The following is a 21,700-nucleotide window of genomic DNA, read 5'->3' as shown; positions in this document are numbered from 1 at the left end:
GATAAAAATAACTTCATATTTTTTATTTGGTGCAACTAAAAGAAACTCAACTTTCTCATTTGGTGCATAAAAAAAAAGAACTTCATCTTTTTCATTTTTTACAAAGGGGTAAAAAGAACTTCATCTTTCTTGTTTTTCACCAATGGATAAAAAGAACTTCACATTTTCTATTTGGTGCAACTAAAACAAACTCAAATTTTTATTTGGTGCATAAAAAGAGCCTCACATTTACCTTTTTGCTAAAAAGGATACACGACTTTATTTTTGTTGATTAGGTTTTCTTTCCAAAAGTTTGTCAAGTGTCAAACATTTTGATATCTTGGTTAAAAAGAACACCATTTTTGTTGGAGCAACATCTCCAAATAGTTAGATCACATTGCAATGAAAATCAGTTAAAAAGAACAAGTGTTTTCAGTGATTGTCATGCTTGTGCAAATTTTGTCGAGTGGTCCTACTTCTAACACATACTATCCTCTCCCTTGGCTTTCATGGTCCTAGGTGCAAGAGAAAAGTGTTAGGAACACTCAAATTTTTTATCTTTTTAAGAGAGGTCTACCAAGAGACATATCACTCTTGGGAACAACCTCGCACGATAAATCCTTTGAGTCGTTATAGAAATCAGGTGTGAGTGAAAGTTGTAGCCTTGGGTATAGCTATTCCTATAGTTTAACTTGCCAAAAGGAGATATGGGCCCCACCACAAGTTACAAGGCTCTTAAGTGAGTCGGTGCATAATGAACTTATGTCCAAAAACATCAAAAATTACTAGACACCTTTTTATATAGAAACCCACCCGTTCTATTGATTGAGGATATTTGTGATAAATTCAGTGCAAGAGCATAGATGGTTTTGCTCCCAAGATACTCAACATACATATTTCATTGAGTAGAAACAAGGGCTTTTGAAAGGCTACTTGTAGCCTGATAAAAGTGGTGACTCCCCCATCATAGGCATCATCTATCTATTATGCTTGCGCAAGACTTAGTATATCACATCCTTACCTGCTATGACATGATTCATAAGGTATGTAGTACCAAAGTTGAAGAAATATCAAGATGTGGACTGAAATTATCGTAACTGGCCATTCGACCTTAGGGATAAAATGTGTTTGAAGTGTCTTCGTTTTGTGTCAAACCAGTGATAAATTGAGCTGACTTCAGGTTTTTTTAAAAAATATTCACAAAAACATTTGAAAACAGGTCAAAAAGTTCAAAGATTGGGTTGATTTAGACCCAGGCAACATTATTGTGTTTGTGTGATTGCTCTATTTTCTTGTCAAAGAAAATCAAAACCAATTCAAAAACAAGAATTCATCCAACACCAATTTTCAAAAACCAAACATTTTTGGGAAAAATCAAAACAAAGTGCAAACAAAATATCAAACTATATGACCATCCTTCACATTTTGAGAAGGAACAATCTTCAACAATGTATCAATATGAAGAAAAGACCATTGAGCTCAAAGGCTTTCATCAAAAGAAGGAAATTTTTCTATCTCAATAGAGAAATTTTTGTCTCACATAGAACCTTCTTGCATCACATGCATCTATATCTTCAAGGAAAATCCAATGAGTTTGTTCAAGAGTCTTTGAACCACAAAGCTTTTACTCAATATAAAGCTTTGAGTTATCATAAAAATAAAGGAGGCAAAATTAATCTTGCCTTCTTTCCATACATTTGCATCACATATAACATAGCTCGGGAAGAACCACCAACCCCCAAGCGAGAAGAGGAAGAATTTGTCCCCTTTTTAACACAAAGTTTTTATTGAAGTTAACATTTTCACATATTCCTTGATTCAAATTAACACATCAATCTTTAGAGTCTCTACATCTAGGATAAACTCATCCTAAGAGGCATATCTATGCAGGTTAAAACTAGGCTATGAGTGCATCCTCTCATTACTAGGTAGCTTGGTCTGTAACACATCTTAGACCTTGCTTTACCTTATCATATCAAACATTGTTAAACACAACAAGAAATTCATAAGAGAACTTTAGTAACATCAAACCTTTAGTGTTAGAGATCCATATGCTAAACACTTCACCAAACATTTATCTCTCATTCCATCATCAACTCATAATCATTTTCACCAAACTTCAACAACAACTTTCAAACAAAATGGCTCAAACCAGATCAAGGACAAGACAACTCAAGATCGAAGAGGAAGAGGAGGAAAATCTCAATGAATTCCAAGAAGCCCTTAGAGGAAATGCAAATGATGAAAATCCTAATACTCCCACTCTTGAAGCAATAGAAAGGGCACAACACAACCCCCTCTTCAATCAACTTTTTGATGAAATCCTCAAAAACAACGTTGATGCTCATTTTTTGAGACTTGCTCAAGAGGGAGCCAAACTACCCTCTGATTTTGATACCCCCAATTATGACAAGCATCAGAACACCATAGTCGTAATGAGGGTGTAAGAGGTCAAGATAACTTTAGATATGAAGTTTTAATTAAGGAAATCCCGCACCTCCTCCTCCTCCTAATGACATTGACATGTTGAGGCAACAAGTCAAGAATCTAGCCCAACAACTCCACAGTGGTGTGAAAACTACCTAGTTTTCACTTAATGACATTTGTCCCTATCCCTTTGATAGGAATCTACATATGCCACCTTTTCCATGAGGGTTTGAAACACCTAAGTTCAAAAATTATCGGGGAAAAGGAGACCCTCGAGATCATGTTAGGTAATTTCACTCAGCTTGCCTAGAAGTGGCATATGAAGACACATATCTAATGCACCTCTTTCCTTAGAGTTTGGGAGGGACAACCATGCAATGGTTTTCCCAACTAGCAGGTGGCATTAGAACATTTGATGAACTTATCCAAAAATTTGTCGCACATTATTCACACAACATAGATCGTGATGTTACCATGGCAGATCTGTGTAATACCAAGCAAAAACCAGGGGAGCTATTTTCAGTTTTCTTGAAATGGTGGAGACAACTATCTAGTAGGTGTTCTCTTCATCTACCTAAACGAGAGCTAGTGGAAATATTTCTTTCCAACTTGAATGATGAAATGGAATTCAACCTAGACATGAAGGGCACAAAATCCTTTTCTGAGATGATCACCCAAGGGTTAAAATGTGAATAGGCCCTCATTAAAAAGGGACTTATCAAGACATACAAGGAACCAAATGATGGCCCTCGTGTGAAAATCTGTGAGAAACAAGAATTGAGCCAGGATCTGATGTCGGTCATAGATCACATGCAACTCCAAGCAATGGATGATCGAAGATCAAAATAGCTGAATGAAGATAAATCTGATATGAGAGAAAAATAGAGACAAAGAAGAGAATTTAGAGAAGACTCTCACCGAGCTATCACTTAACTTTTGAAGGTGAGAGTATATTGCTTATTATATAGAAAAATAATAGCATATACAACCAAGAGGTGCATTAACTCCCACCTCCATAAAAAGTGGGAGGTTTTACCTACTACCCCATAAAAGGTGGGAGGTTTTTACCTACTTGGTAAATGCCAAAACATGTGGCATAACCTCCTTACATGAAAACAAAAAAGGAGTTATAAGAGGTGGCACATAAGGCCAAAAGAGGGTGAGAAACCCAACTACCCCATAACCCACTTAGGAAATGACAAAATAGTGGTTATGAGAGGTGGCACAACAAGACAAAAGAGGGTGTGTAACTCAACTACCCATGTGAGGTGGAGAGTTACACATGTAGCTAATGTATTCCACCACGTGTCCTCATATTAACCACACCTAATAACCTAAGCAAGCTTAATAATATATGTGTAGGAAAAATAAATACCCCCTAACATAAGGAAAATAAAAAAACCTACACTAATACCCCCCCTTAAGTGTAGCTTAGGTGGGTGAAAAGATGGGTCCCGGCAAATGAGGCCATGTTAGGTACCCATGTACATAAATATCCCCCCCAAAAGAAGAAGCCCCCCATAAGAGGAATAGACCCCCCCTAAATAGAGAGAGAAAGAATGAAGGACTAAGAAGCCCCTCCTGAAGTAGACACCTTTTGCATCCCAAGCAAAGATCGCAAATGAAGGAACTTGCTTTCGGTGAAAGGTTTGGTGAAGATGTCCGCAGTTTGCTCCGATGTAGAACAATACTTAAGATCAATGATGCCTTCCTGAATGAGCTCCTGAATATAGTGCATATGTATCTCAATGTGTTTCGTCCTCTGATGATGAACTGGATTTCTTGAGATCTATATAGCACTCTGATTATCACAAAAGATGATGGTAGGCTTTCTAACTGGAATACCAAGCTCAGTAAGAATATTTTGAAGCCAAATAGCCTCAGTGGTGGCATTGACTACCCCTCGATACTCAGCCTCTGTCGATGAAAGAGCAATTGCAGACTGCTTCTTGCTCGACCAACAAACTGGCCCGGAACCAAGTGAGAAGCAATACCCAGAAGTAGACTTGCGATCCTAAGAATCACCTGCCCAATCTGAATCCGTATATCCTACCAAGTCAATATCCACACCTGCTACATACTGAATTCCATAATTGTGAGTACCCTGAATGTAGTGGAGGATCCACTTAGCTACTTTCCAATGCAACTCATGTGGCTCCTGCATGAATCTAGAGACCATGCCCACAGCATAAGAAATGTCGGGTCTCGTATGAGTCAAATAAATGAGGCTTCCAACAAGCTGTCGATATAAAGTGCCATCAACCAAGGGTGAAGAGCACTTAGCCTCAAGTTTGACCCCTGACAAAAATGGAGTAGGTTCAGGCTTACAATCAGCCATGTGAAATTTGGAGAGCATATCAAGCGCATACTTGGGTTGTCCAAGGAAGATTCCTGAAGATCATTGAGTGATCTCAATTCCCAAGAAGTAATGCAGAAGACCCAAGTCTGACATCAAAAATCTATCATGTAGAGCAATTTTCACTGCTTTGATGGTGGATGAGTGACTCCCTGTGAGTAACAAGTCATCAACATAGAGAACCAAAAATGTGAGAGTTTCATCCTGTTGCAGAATGTATACGTTTGGATCAGAATGGCACTGAGTGAAACCAACTGTCAGAAGAAATGAGTCCATCTTGGCATACCAAGCTCGAGGAGCCTGTTTGAGGCCATAGAGAGACTTTTGAACTTGACACACAAGTGAAGGATCCTGAACAAACCCCTATGGTTGCTCCATGTAGATTTCCTCCTGAAGGTCACCATGAAGAAATGCACTCTTCACATCCATCTGATGAACTTCCCAATGATGTGTTGCAGCTATAGCAAGAACAAGTCGGATGGAATTCATCTTAGCAACTGGAGCAAAAGTCTCAGAGTAATCAACCCCTGGAACTTGGGAAAAACCTTTTGCTACCAAGCGAGCCTTATACTTATCAACCGACCCATCCACTGCAAATTTTGTTCGATAGATCCACTTGCATCGAACAAGTTTCCTTCCCTTAGGAAGAGGAACTAAATCCCATGTGTGATTCCTTTCCAAGGAATTGAACTCTTCTTGCATTGCAGCATCCCACTCAGGAACACCTGAAGCTTCTCGAAAGGACTATGGATCAGAAGCTGAAGCAATGAAGAGATGTGGAGCTTGCTGAAATTGTGACCTTGTTCTTCTAGTATCTAATGGATCACCAAGCCAATCTCCTGCTGACTCAAAAGTTTGTCGAGCCCAAAGAGGCACTGAGGCTGGAGAGTCTGGGGGAGAATCATCAACCTCTAAATGATGACTATGAGAGGAATGTGAATCCTCATCATCACTGTCACCATCTGAAGTAGAGGAAGAAGACTCCTCATCAAGATTAGGAGGATTAAGATCCTCTGAAGAACTGTCATCATAATGCAATTTCTCCAATGTGATAGTGGATGGAGAAGTGGTATGAGAAGAACTAGAAGAACTCTCCTCAAAATGAACACTCCTCTCAATGAACAACTCATGAGTAGTGGGATGGAGAAGCCTATACCCTTTGACATCATCTGGATATCCAACAAATATGCAAGGCTTACTCTGCGGATCCATAGCCTTGCATTTTTTAGCTGGAATGTGGGCCCATGCAAGAGAACCAAACACTCTAAAGTGTTTAACTGTGGGTTTTCGACCAATCCAAGCTTGAAAGGGAGTTACCCCCTTCACAGCTTTATGAGGAACTCGATTCTGGATGTAACACGCACAGTTGATGGCCTCTGCCCAATACTGAGGTGCCAAAGACTTGGAGTGAATCATTCAATTAGCCATCTCCTTCAAGGACCTATTTTTTCGTTCTACTACACCATTTTGTTGAGGACTGTATGGAACTGTGTGCTGCATGTTGATACCTTCTGAAGCACAAAACTGTTCAAACTGATTATTAACATATTCACCCCCATTATCTGTACGCAGAATCTTGATGAACTTCCCAGATTGTTTCTCTGCAAAAGCTTTGAAATCTAGAAAATTTTCAAAGACTTCAGACTTTTGTTTGAGAAAGTAAACCCATGTATATCTGGAAAAGTCATCAATAAATGTCAAGACATATCTAGCCTTGCTGAAAGATGGTTGTGGAAATGGTCCTGCCAAGTCACTATGTACCAACTCCAATAGTTGTGTAGCTCTCCAAGCTTTACCTTTATCATACTTCTCCTCTGGATGCTTACCAAGAATGCACCCCTGGCAAACTCCATCAGAAAATCGAATAGAAGGCAACCCTGAAACCATTTCTTGTTGACCGAGTTGTTGCAAGTAACGGTAGTTCAAGTGGCCAAACCGTTGATGCCACAAACAACTCACCTCATCTGCATGAGTGAGTAAAACTGTCAAAGGAGAGTCAGGAACAAAGTGAGAAAACTGATATAATCTAGAATGATGATATGCTTTTCCCACAGCAACAGTAGACCCATTATGCATTTCACTGATTACCACTGCATCTGGTGTGAACTCAACTCGCTTGCTAGAACCAATTTGAGTGATCTGATAAACAAATAGGAGATTAGTTGATAAAGATGGAACACAAAGGACATCTTGAAATGTTCCTTCACCCACATCAACAGACCCTCTCCAATGCACTTCAACAGGAGTGTCATCACCCATTAGGATGGAAGGCATAGAACATGGCTCTAAAGATGTGAAATCATCTTCTGAAGAAGCCATGTGGTGTGAAGCACCTAAGTCAATTATCCAAGAATTTGGTTGTGAAGCAATAGCAACTAGGGCCTTACCCTTTCCTTTCCCCTTACTCTTATCTATGTCCTTAGAAGATCCTTCTGATGAACTCTGTTTGACTGAATTAGGAACCTTGATATTATTCTTTTCAAGAAGATTTGAAAGATGATCAATTTGTTTCTTTAAACACTTATGTTCATCATGACCAGGCCTCTTACAATAAGAACACTTGACCTTCTCCTTCTTAGGTTGTTCACCTTTTGATGAAGAGGTCTCATTGTCTGCTTTTGAAGTAGCAGATTTCTGATCTTTCTTCTTCTCTCCTTGGTTCTTTTGTTTCTTATCTTGCTTACTAGACCCTTTCTGTTCTTTTGTGCCTTGATTTACAACTAGGGCATGTGACTTAGAGGGCTTTATTGTACCCATTTGAACCAATTTGTCCTGCTCCCTAGTGAGTTCTACAGCAAAATCATCTAAAGAAGGCATTTTGAATGTGGTACCTAGGGCACATTTGGTAGCATAGAATGTAGAAACAAACACTGAATAGTTAGGACCAAGCTTAGAAAGAATACTCAAGATCAGTTGCTTATCATCTTTCTTAGTTCCACACTGTTCCAACTGCAATCTTATAGACTTAAGTTTAGTGAAGAAGTCTTGTATAGTATCAAAATTGGTTGGATTCAACCCTATGAGTTCATTCTCCAATTGATGACCTCTTAGTTCATCCTGCTTACCAAAGAGGTTTCCCAAAGTAGTCCATACTGCATTTGGTGTAGTAGCAGATTCAATGTGAAAAAGAAGGTCAGGAGAGACTGACATGCACAATGTACCAAAAGCTTCATCACATTTATTAAACCATTTAATCTTTTCTGCAACATCTTGAGGTTCAGTTTCAAGTCCCATAGTAACACGATGATATCCATGTCTTTTCAGATATATTATCATCTTAGATTTCCATTCAAAGTAATTATATGGTGTTAAAAGTGGAACTGTAGATGCATCCATGATAGCAGAAAAGAAGATTGCAAAGAGTCAAGAAGAGTGCAAGAAAGAAGACACAAGAGACACCCCCCTTTTCACTAGTCTTTGAAATCACCCCCCCAAAATATTACAAGGTTGGCACTTTATAATTAGTGCATTTACAAGGTTTTTATCAGATTACAATGCTTTCTAAGGATTTAATGGCCAAAATAGAAAGTTTAAATACATATAAATTTAACACAAAATCTGAAAAAATTAGCCTTATAGCTGCTCAATGTATCTTAATACCTTTCCAACAACTATTCGTTTTTGTAAAATAGAGTTGTGAGAAGAAAGATATGATCTATAGAAGGGAAAAAAACATGCAGCTGATTCAACCTGCAATATCTAAAAAAGAAGGGTAGAATATTTCAATAAGACCTGCAATTATGAAGAGTGCTCATTTCCAGCTTTCCGTCAAGTACTCTGATTTTTTTACTGTGTTCTCCAAACTCTGAATTTGGTGAAATAAAAGTCACTTATGATTTTCACAAGCCTTTTGGACACTCTGGAAATGCTAAAGAAGCCTCCAATATTACCAAAAATGCTGCAATCACCCAGATCTCAAAGAACACATATATAAACCCAGATTTAACTAGAAGCTTATTTTCCTTTAAACTGTTCTGATTCTCCATATCACACAAAAATGCAGGAGAAGAGCATACTTGGTTTTTAAGAAAAATATTAGCTATCTAACAATCTCAAATCTCTCAAATAAATTAGAAAAGCAATGAGCTATACCAGACAACACGGCTCTGATACCATGTTAAATTCTGTGAGAAGCAAGAATTGAGCCAGGATCTGATGTCGGTCATAGATCACATGCAACTCCAAGCAACGGATGATCGAAGATCAAAATAGCTGAATGAAGATAAATCTGATATGAGAGAAAAATAGAGACAAAGAAGAGAATTTAGAGAAAACTCTCATCTAGCTATCACTTAACTTGTGAAGGTGAGAGTATATTGCTTATTATATAGAAAAATAATAGCATATACAACCAAGAGGTGCATTAACTCCCACCTCCATAAAAAGTGGGAGGTTTTACCTACTACCCCATAAAAGGTGGGAGGTTTTTACCTACTTGGTAAATGCCAAAACATGTGGCATAACCTCCTTACATGAAAAAAAAAAAGGAGTTATAAGAGGTGGCACATAAGGCCAAAAGAGGGTGAGAAACCCAACTACCCCATAACCCACTTAGGAAATGACAAAATAGTGGTTATGAGAGGTGGCACAACAAGACAAAAGAGGGTGTGTAACTCAACTACCCATGTGAGGTGGAGAGTTACACATGTAGCTAATGTATTCCGCCATGTGTCCTCATATTAACCACACCTAATAACCTAAGCAAGCTTAATAATATATGTGTAGGAAAAATAAATACCCCCTAACATAAGGAAAATAAAAAAACCTACACTAACACCTCGCTCGCGCTTTAACAGTGATAAACCCAACTTCTGGAATAAAAACAAAAACATCATCAATGATGGGGTTGTAGATGCAAGGACTATAAAGAGTACACAACCTATGGTCCGATTTGTGGGGTAAAATCCCCCTCCTAATAACAACACTGTTACTCCTCCGCAAAATCAAGGACGCAATGCACCACAAGAGGAACCGAGACAATGACAGCAAAATTATAAACCAAAACGTACATTCACTCCCTTAGGGGAACCTATTGAAACAGTGTTATGTCAATTGGTCTATTCAGATATGGTGACCTTACCAAAGACATCTAATTACGAACCTTAGGTCAATCCTCCATGGTGGAGAGATGACGAACATTGTGAATTCCATCAAGGGAATGGGCATAAAACAAGTAACAGTCATAGATTGAAAGATGTTGTTCAAGATTTTATTGACCAAGGAGAGATTGAAATTGAAGGACATGACCCACAAACCTAAAATAATGATCATCTCATGTTCAAGAATCCACTTCCATCACAAGATCAAAGGGGTCCTTCCACTTCAAGGTGAAACATAGATACAACTGATTATATGCAAGCCACCTATAATTACACTATGAATCACCTATATGATGCCGATGAACAAATTACAACCATCACCATCAAAGATCCAAACCCTACCTGCAATGTTGTTATGCATCATCGCAAGATCACCATTAAAGCAGCTCCACAAGGCACAACCTCCATCCCAAAATAGTATAACCTTGTGGAACAATTAGATAAGACACCCACACTTATATCCATCTTAGAGATTTTGTACCTATCACCGTCTCATAAAATAATCTTGGATCAAGCTCTACAAGAGGTGTCAGTCCCTGCCAATCTAAATACGGATCAATTTCAAGCTATGGTTGGTAATATGAGGTCATCACCATGTCTCACTTTCTCTGAAAGCGACAATACATCCTTCCAACAACCTCATAATGCCTCACTCCATATTGAAGAATTTATCAACCAACATAGGATCAAGTGAGTCTTGATCGACAATGGAGCAGGCTTAAATATTTGTATATTACAATTGGTCACAACACTGGGATATGCAGTTGAATCAGTGGACCTTCACAAAAAGATAACCATCAATGCCCATGATGCAGAGCGTTCCTCCAAAGGAGAAGTTGTGTTACCAATCTGAGTGGGCTCAGTGGTGAAGCACATCATATGTCAAGTTCTGGACCTTCCTCTGTCATATACTTTGTTGTTAGGGAGACCTTGGATTGACACCATGCAAGCCATTCCATCCACCTATCACGAGAGTATCAAGTTCCCTCATAACGCTATGGAAATTATAATCCTTGGTGATGCGAATCCATTTGTATATTGTAACAATATCAACCATCAGCTAGAGATTATTGTTCCCAACAACAAAGAAGTTATCCCATCTATATCATATGTTAGTCTAACCTCTCTTTCTAGATCAAACACCACTATACCCAAGCAAGAGAAGCTAAAAATGAAAATGGCAGAGGAAGGTCTTGGGGAATACAATCTAAGCCAACTCTTTTGTGTTGGGAAACTACCCACTTCCCCTAGAACTCATCATAAGCCTCAAAGGTTGCTTCAAGAACCACTGGTCAAGTCAACATGCACTTTGGCACCTTTTATCCTTGGAAAGAGTCAAGAAGAGGAGACTAGAGATGAGGACTTAGCAAAATGGATCTATAAAGACCCTATCACCACGGAAATCCCACAAGCTAATCTTCCCACAAATCATTATGGAAAAGGCCTTACCATTATGAAAATAATGGGCTATGATGGTCAGAGTGATTTAGGACCTTGCAAGCAAGGACGACACGAGTCGTTGTAGCCTGAATTAAAGCCTAAAGATAACACTTGATTAGTCTTTCAAAAGGAGACTCTTCCTAAGCTCAGATTCAAGGGGGACCCAACAAACCTCTATATCAGCCTAATACTCTAAAGAGGCCACCCTTGATTATATCAGCGGTTCCAAGAACCATACCAATTGCCCCAATGAGGCTAAGAATCCTAGCAATACCATCCACAACACCAATCATTACACCAATCAAACCAGTAACCCCATCAGCAGCAGAAATCGTATCAACAACACCATTAGCAATATCAGAACCCCCAATAGTATCGACGCCACTGATAATTCCATTGGAAACAACAGATTCAACAACATTGATACTCCTAGTATCAGATTCATTGATCCTAATAATCTTTGCCGTAGCACCAACCATTCCATCTCCAAAGGTACATCAGTCAATTACACCTACAGTGTTCAACTCAAAAGATACCTCGGTTTGGTATAGTAATTGGATGTTGGAAAGCGACTCCAAGACTGACTCACATGAGTGGGAATTTGATTCCATACATCTCAATACTTCAAATGAGGAAGACACATCACCACCTCCACCTCACAAAGAAATCCCTATTTACGAAGAAGCACAGATTAAAACCTCTTGGGTTCCTGAAATGGAAACACCTTCCATAGACCCTATGTAACATCTTGCGTCTAATTCTAATAGGGAGAGTACCATCAATGACCTTCACCACAATGTCTTAACCCTCACTGACACATCCCATGAACTTAACCTAATTGATGAGGTAATGCCCATTATCCATCCTAAACTCATTGAATGGAACCAATCTAATCCCCCATGCCTTGACCAATTCCAAAATGATGAGGCGATCATTGATTTTTTGGGACTACGAGATAACATACCAAGTGGGGATAACAAGGTTGGATTTGCCATCAAACTTAATAGTACAACATACTTTGGGGTGGATGCCAAACCTTTCAGCTACAAAAATATTACAATAAAACATGGATCTTCCAGTGAAAACCATATTGTGCCACTGTTTGATACCAAAAAAGTAAAAAGAAAGAGCATATCCAATGGTGAAAGCCTCTTTGAGGTGCCTGAGGATGAATGGTTTGACATCCTCCCCTCTAGTAAAAATCAGGAATGATTAAATATCCTTATTAAGGAAACAAAAGAATTCAACATGAGGACCCTTGAGACTCCTTACCACATACATTTGGCATCTCTTTTAACTTCAGAGGAACACCATAAGTTTGTAGAATTCTTCCAGAAGCATCAGATCAACTTTGCATGGTCATATGCTGACATACCAGATCTTGATCCTGATTTGGTCATGCATCACCTCACCATAGCATAAGAAGCTAAGCCTATCAAACAAAAGCTTCATAAAATGCAACCCCAGATTGCAGTACTAGTCAAAGAAGAACTTATGAAACTCTTAGATGTTGGTTTTATTAGACCAATTGATTATGCAGATTGGATATCCAATATTGTACCTATCAAAAAACCAAATGGAGGCATCCGTATCTATACTAACTTTAGAGACCTGAACAAGGCATGTCCTAAGGATGACTTCCCCCTACCAAACATTGACATGATCATGGACCTAACAGTAGGACATGTCAGGCTTTCTCGCATGGATGACTTTTTAGGGTACAACTAGATAAAGATCACTCCAGAGGATCAACATAAGACTTACTTCACATGTCCATGGAGAACATACTGTTGGAACATGATGCATTTTGGTCTAAATAATGCAGGGGAAACCTATCAAAGAGCAATGACCACCATCTTTCATGATATGATGCATACCAAGATGGAATATTATGTCAATGACTTATTGGCAAAATCATTAACAAGAGAAGGTCATCTTGCAGTACTAGAGAAAATATTTGATAGACTGGAACAATATCTTGTTTGACTGAACCCAAAGAAATGTGTCTTTGGAGTAACCTTGGGGAAGCTTCTAGGATACATTGTCTCAAGCAAAGGCATTGAGGTCAACCTCGCAAAAGTCAAAGCAATCATGGACATGCCACCTCCAAGGAACATCAGTCAGCTAGGGACACTACAAGGGTAGCTACAATCCATCTGAAGATTCATTGCACAACTAGTAGATAAGTGTGACCCCTTTACACACCTGTTACACAAAAAACATCCACTTTCAATGGGATGCTAGATGCCAATAAGCATTCCAGATGCTTAAGGATTATCTCATGAATACACCATTATTGATCCCACCAGATCTAAGTAGGCCTCTATTTCTCTATATTTCAGCAAATAATACAACATTAGGAGTACTGATAAAACAACACAATGCAGAAGGGAGAGAGTGTGTTGTATACTACATCTCTCACACACTAGTTGGATATGAACTCAATTACACACCTATTGAGCGAGCTTGCCTAGCAGTAATCTTGGTAGCCACTAAACTGAGGCACTACCTATTAACACATAAAGTACAACTGATTGCAAAGATCGATCCACTAAAGTACTTACTCAGCAAAGCAACATTGATAGGCCGCTTGGCCAAATTGTTGATGATTCTGAATGAATTTGACATTAAGTATGTGGACCGTAAGGCTATCAAGGGCCAAGTTATTGCAGATTAGTTGTACAATGCACCCCTCACAAGTGATCATCCTCTTATTTCCAATTTTCCAGATGAAGAGATCTTCATGATCACAGCAGCACAACCATGGAAACTCTACTTTGACGGTTCATATACTAGACATGGCTCAAGGGCGAGCATTATGTTTATCACACCTAAAGGTGACAGCATCTTGAAGTCTTATAGGCTAACTTTTCCATGTACAAACAACATAGCTGAATATGAGGCCTTGATCACAGGACTCAAACTAGCCATACAATGGAAACTGAAAGAGCTACAGATATATGGCGACTCCCAACTGGTCATCTGACAAGTCATAGATGAATATCAAACCAAGGATGATAAACTCATGCCATACAAGCAAATGGTGGACATTTTAAAGCATCATTTACTACTATCACCTTTGAACAGATACCCAGAGATCAAAATCAAGCTTCTGACGCCATTTCTACCATTGCATCTCTCCTAGATCTTCCACAGAATTCAACATGTTACGAGTTCTTGTTAGAACAACTTTGGATTCCTACTTATGATATCCTTGAATCCAAGATGATATGTCACCTTGTCGGTTATGAATCCCCATGGTACGGTGAGTTCTACATCTACCTTCATGATCACACACTTCCTCTTAACCAATCGAATAACCAATGCAAAACCTTCATTCGCCAAACCGCTCGATATACCATCATCATTGAAACCTTATACCGACACAGTCTTGATGGTACTCTCCTTTGATGTTTGGAATAGGATGAGACAATAAAGGCCTTGGAAGAGGTACATGAAGGAATTTGTGGGACTCACTAAAGTTGTCCTTCACTAGAAAAGAATATCATGCACGTTGGATACTATTGGCCATCCATGGAAAAAGACTCCTACTATTTTGTTAGAAAATGCAAGAAATGCCAATTTCATGGAGACATGATACATGCACCAGCACATAAATTGCAACCAATCACAACACCATGGCCCTTTTGTCAATGGGGACTTGATCTTGTGGGCAAAATTCATCCAACGGGCACAAATTCATCATTACCGCCACTGAATACTTCACAAAGTGGATTGAAGTTGTTCCACTTACCCAAGTCATTGACAAGCAGATCACCTCATTCATCCTTAATTACATCATCTACTTGTATGGTTTACCCATGTCCATCATCACTAATAGTGGGCTTCCTTTCAAAAATCAAGATGTTCGTGAGATTTGTGAGAAATTTCATATCCAACAGTGTTTTTCCACTACCTATTACCCACAAGGCAATGGTCAGGCCAAAGCATCAAACAATAACATATTAAGAATCCTCAAGAAGACAGTCAATGATGTTGGTTGTGATTGGCATGTTCAATTAAATCCAGCACTATGGGCATATCGAACTAGCATTTAAACCCCTACAAGTGCAACTCCCTACTCACTGGTCTATGGTGCACAAGCCATCCTTCCTATGGAGATTGAGATACCATCTCTATAGGTTTCCTTGCATAATCTGATATATTATGAAGCATATCGAGTCTCACATCTTCAAGACTTGGAACTACTTGATGAAAGGCAACAAGCTGCATACAACCACCTCAAGACCTATCAGCAGCGAATGAGTAGAAGCTATAATCATCGGGTTAGACCTCATACATTTGAGGTCGGTGATCTTGTTCTCACGGAGAATCCTCGTAACCAACCAAATAGAGAACATCAAGGATATTTTGAATCAAACTGGCTAGGTCCATATGTTATCACTGTTGTATTTGGGTCTGGGGCATATCAATTGGCTACTTCAGAAGGAGAACCGCTAGCAGATCCGATCAACAACATGCACCACAAACGGTTCCATACATAAGCTATATAGAGCATCGGGCTCCAATACATATCAGAAAGAACACTAAAAACATTCAGATAAATGTCCTGAAGAAAATACAAAAAAATCAAAATAGTAAAGAAAAATCATGCATCCAAATGGTGAACAACCACTCCGGTGGCACCTTGGGTAAGTGCGATGGTGAAAACCTCACAAACATGTTCCACTTGTAAAGGTTATGGTTCCATTATCTTTCAGACTTGTTGCAATCACATTCATTGAATCCACTCATCCATCATTCAAACCATGGCTTGTTATTGATCTGCAATCAAGGATAGTACTTCATGCATCTTGAATCCTGCTTTTTCATAGTCATGTCTAAAGTAGGGGCAATGCTCTTAAACCTATTGATGGAAGTGGATTCTACATTATGTGTGATTCATAGACTTCTTCATTCAAAACTGTCTCACAAAAATTTTAAAACATTCAAAATTATCTCACAAAACTCAAAAACATTCAAAAACACTCACAAAATCCAAAAACATCATAAAAAGTCAAAAATCAATCAAAAACATGGTAACACATAAAAAACCCATTGTACATATGCATCGAAACAGACATCAAACAAACATTTTAAGCTACTCAAAATGATGACCACTTATCAAATCAACCAAACAATCAGCATCGCCAGACAACTATTTTAACAAGGATGCATCCTTCCTTACCAAAACAACGACAAAGATAACATTTTCTTTGACAAGAAAATTATGTTTAAGTTGTCAAGTACTTAGTCAGTTTGTTAAGTTCTTTATTGATTTATATCATGTTCCTACGCTACTCTGGCATATCCACAAGTGATTAGAGTAGTCGGGATGGTTCCTAAGTATCATTTGTTTATCATCTGTGAATTATTCCAATGAAGTAATGGGGCATGTACTAATGGTGTCTACGTGGTAAGTTCACTAAGCTACATGATCATATGCAAAAATATAGTCATAGATCACTATGGCTTGCTGACTACAATGTATACCTTGACCATTTGCACATGAACCAAAATGGAGGGTCCATATTCTTGTCTAGTGGTTTTGATCTCATTTTGCGCTCAAGATGTCAAGTTTTGCCTTTCAGGCAATGAGTTGACAATTTTGGCAAAAATGTGAAAAAGTGCCTAAAAGGTCTCCAAATGTTTTCCAAAGCATTGAAACATGTTTACTAAGTGGTTTTAAGCATGTATTAGGTGTTTAGATAAGTTGATGAGGTTAGGTTGTAAAAAATGTCTTTTGGAGCAAGAAATGTTGTCATTTGGGCTTGAAAAAGTTGTCAAAGTTGTCATTTTTGGATTTTTCTAAGACAATGCAATTGTGGAAGACACGTGTCTATACAAGGCTTGATAACTAATTTGAAATACTATAAAAAGGCTTCCCTTTTCCTTGAGAAAGGTTGGTGATTGTATTTACAAGAGAATCCTAATAGAATCATGAAAATTTGGCTTTTCTCACTGTTTTTTTCTTCCTTGGAGTAACAGTCCATACTATAGCACTTGTGTCCATAATGTACCGTATAGGAAGTGTTCCTATTGATTTTTAAATTCTCCCCAAGTGATCATTGTACTGGTTTTTATTTTGCAAGTTGGTGAAATAAAAATTCTCTCATTTTGTGTGCTCATTGCCCTATCAAGGGTTTGGGGTTGGAAAATACCACAACTTGACTAATCCAGGCCTGGGCTCCCACCAAAATGGATTGGGTCAAGTTGGTTTATGCATTTAAATTGTGTATATATTTATTTTTGAGTCAGAATTATGCTTGGAGGACAAATTTGAGTGAAGATTAGACAAGTTTTGGAACTTGACTAATATCCTTCTTGAAAACTCAAATTCTTGTAATCTAAATGCATTGAAGTATTAACGTTGCCAAGCAAGGGGTCTGAAAAGTGTTAAAGTTAGCTTTATTTAGCTTTAGTAGTTGAAAAGTTTGTAATTTGCAAGTTTTATCAGTTTTTGTAATTGATAGCAAGTTCACTGTATTTGTGATTTGTATTGTCAAATAGCTCAAGCAATGCTTCAAGAGCATTATCCAAGCCTTGTAACTATAAAATAAATGTAATAGGAAATTTCATTAATTTTTTGCAGACCTCATTGAGGTAGATTTCGAGTTATAACTCCTTGTTAAGCAGGTCAAAGATGTAGCAGTAGTTGACTGGTAAAGGGCGGTGTTTTGATAGTAACAGTGGCATTTTCACTTCTTTTCTCAGTTTGTTGCCAAGTGCTTGGCATAATGTTTGTGTGACAGAGGTAGGTTCTATTAAGATCTAGGCACTTGTATTGGTGAACAAGGATGCAAACACAATGGTTATACTCCAAAACCCTACATTCTTGCCTAAAAATGAGGTTAGATAGTAAAACCACTTCTTTGAGCCTAAAACCACAAAAATATCTTTGCTATGACTCATTCCTCACTGCCCAAATCATCTCCCATGGTCAAGAAGCCCATCATTGGGTAGGGTGAGCAAAACTAGGCCAATTAGGCCTTCACGGGCTAGTAGCCCTTTTGACTATTTTTGTCAAAAAGCATGAACCCGATTTCTTGGAGGAGTTTGGGACTTATGAACCTTTGTGAGATAATTATAAAACAATGAAACAAGTGACATTTGGGACCTTGGATAGTGTATAGTCTCTTTTGGAGGTTTTGACCCTTGGTTGGTGAGTTGAGTAAGCCAAGGGCTATGGGCCTTAAACTAAGTTTTGGTTGTCAAACCTTGAGTAAACCTTGTTGCTTCCACATGACCATGTTGGATTTGTCTAATGCACACTAAAAATAGTAAGTTAAATGTCAAAAGAACAGGAATTGAAAAATGTGTAGATGGGTGAAGTAAGGAATTGGAGTGAGTTTGAGCAAGGGTGTGAGCTTTCACCAAAAAGGGAGGTTGATGGTGAAGTCTTGTAGGGAGGTCTGACAATTATAACTAATCTTGATATTACAAACATAAGGAGCATATATAAAATTGGCCTTTTGAGCACTTACCTAGCAATCTCCCTATCACCTAGACTATCAATAGATACTTTGATCAAGTATCTTTGGGTCTCAACAGCTAATCAATTATAGAAACACTAGAATACAACAAGCATTTATCACTATGACCTAGTCTCAACGGGGCTTCTATGATTCACCACAAACAACCTACAATGCAAACACTATCATTGATCAACCAATCAAACACAATCCAAACAGACAATTACATCAATTGTCTAAGTCTCAATGAGTATTTGTCTTCAAATGCCTTGACTTCATCGGGCAATTACATCAATTGTCTAAGTCATAACATCTCACTTTGATTCATTTACTCAGACTTTATCCTGTCCAAGCGAACAATTGACATCAACTGTCACGCTTTGACTCAACCAGGGCAATTAAACTAATTGCACCAGACTATTTAACCAATTTTGATCAATTGTACAGTATCAATCAAAAGCACAAACACTACATTTGCACCGTGACCCTGTACTTTCAAGGCTTTCCATTTCCCCATAGTCACTTCATCTTCTCCCATTCTTTCACCCTAACTTCTAAATTCTTCTATTCTACCTCTCCCCAACTTGTTTCTCTTTTTTTGAGAGATCGCCCGATTTTTCAAAAAATAAATCGACCCATCTCTCGAGGGGGCATACCACCCACTAAATTAACATTTATGGGGCATATTTCTCATACCTATCTTTCTTTCTTTGAAACGACATGATAAAACCGCATCGTCTCAAAGAGAGGCAAATGTAGAAACATAAGTTTGTCCACTTAATTAAGTGAATATTTAGTATTTATTTGATTATTTAATCATCAATCAATAATTAATTAAATTAATATTTACTTAATTCATCTTAACCCTCTTCTCCTATTAATTAAATAAATTATTCAATTTATTTGATTTAATTCACTAAACCAAATTTAGACCATTAATTAAATAAAAATCATATTTGTTTAATTAAATCTTCTCTCACATTTAAATAAATTAATATTTATTTAAATCCCCCAAAATACCATCTCTCACATTTAAATAAATTAACATTTATTTAAGTCACCTTTATCCTCCACCCACTTGCATTTTCCTACAAATGCAAGTTGCACAATTATTTTAAATAAATAAATTATTTAATTAAAATCCTATTTATCCTCACCCACTTGAAACCTTTAATGCCTTCCCTTAAAGTCTTCAAACTTAATGGCTTCCTTCTAGAGTCTTCTCAAGCCTTTAATGCTTTCCCTTAAAGTCTTCAAACTTAATGGCTTCTTTCTAGAGTCTTCTTAAGCCTTTAATGGTTTCCCTCAAAGTCTTCAAGCATTTAATGCTTTATCTTCCTTTGTCTCATGTAAATAAATTAATATTTATTTAAATAAAATCTAAAATTCACATTCACATTTAAATAAATTAATATTTATTTAAATATCCATCCAAATGCAAATTGCACCATTTAATTGAAATAAATGATTTTATTTTAATTGAAAATCCCAAAATTCCTCCCAATTGCATTCTCCTACAAAATCCACTTGCATGCCTAAATCCCTTATAGATTCTTCTAACTCTTCTAATTAGCCTAATCCTATCCTAATCATTGTCACATTCTTAAATAAAAGGAAGTCACTTCTCAAAAACCTCCAAAGTCTCCAATAACCATTAAAGGCTTTATGTCTTCACATGGTTAACCTCTAAAGTCTTCCAAACCATTAAAGGCTCTTACATAACCATTTATGGTTAACTTACCTTTTACCTTTGGTTAGAGACTTTCCTCTAACTTAACCATCCTTTTGACTCATGGGTCTCTTCAAAGAATTTATTTCTTTGACTAAGGTAACCATTTAACCCTTGCACATTCATTTATCCCTTGGATAAAAGGAATATCCATTAACCTAACCCCAACCCAACCCCCTAGGGTAACCATCATGGCCCCTCAAGCATTTAATGTTCCTTATCTCTCCTCTCAAGCCTCCTCATGGTGACACTTGTCAACATGGGATTAGGTTGAAAGTCTCACATGGATTGAATATCTTTCAATACTAAACCTTGTTAAGATTGCTCAATCTAACCCTTCATTTCTCCATTTCTTCTCTAAAAAGAACCCTTATCCTCAAGCAAAGGAAAAACCATTAGAGTATTATTACTATATTGGTATTAGTATAGAGCTTTTTCACAGCATCACTATCTACACTTGCATAGAATTTGTTTATCATATCCAACTATATTAAATCTCCATATGGCATCCATGGCTAGTGCTAAAAGCTGAGAGCTACACTCATTTGGGACTTGTAGAAGGGAGAAACAAGGTAGAAGCATAAAAAGGCATCATGGAAGCATCTTAGGGAGGCTCTTCTCATTTGTTTTGTTTTGTTAAACTTCTTTCATGCTTTTTGAAATTTCTTTTGATATGTTTGGAATGGTTTTTAGTTCTTTGTTTTGGTTTTATGGTTGAAACTAACTTATTAACATTGAAGTTTTTTGTTGCCTTGTCCCCATTTCCATGACATCAATGACTAATTACAAAACTTGCATACACATTTACCTATGCATGTATAGATTCATCACAATGTGCACAAAAGAAGGATGCATATTTTAAGTATGCAAGAAAACCATTAAATCGTCACTAATACCCAATATATGCATATTATTTCTAACATTTTTGCTTCATGTATAGATGCAAGTATAATCGTGTTCTTTTTCATCATGTGGGGTAAAATGTGGCTCCCACAAGGGTTGATCCCAACGTGCTTCTAGAAGGCAGTGAGGAAAATCAATGAATAATCAAGCATGTGAAGTTAATGCATACTCAAAATATAATGAGGAACTATTAAAGGGACAGGGCTATATGTCATGCAACCTTTTAGTTGTATACAAGGGATTGTGATGATTAAAGTATGTAACAACAACTATAGAAAATTAAGGAGAAGATGCA

This window comes from Cryptomeria japonica, chromosome 6 (assembly GCF_030272615.1).
Source record: "Cryptomeria japonica chromosome 6, Sugi_1.0, whole genome shotgun sequence".
NCBI classification, from domain to species: Eukaryota; Viridiplantae; Streptophyta; class Pinopsida; order Cupressales; family Cupressaceae; genus Cryptomeria; species Cryptomeria japonica.
This window is presented reverse-complemented; position numbering follows the sequence as displayed.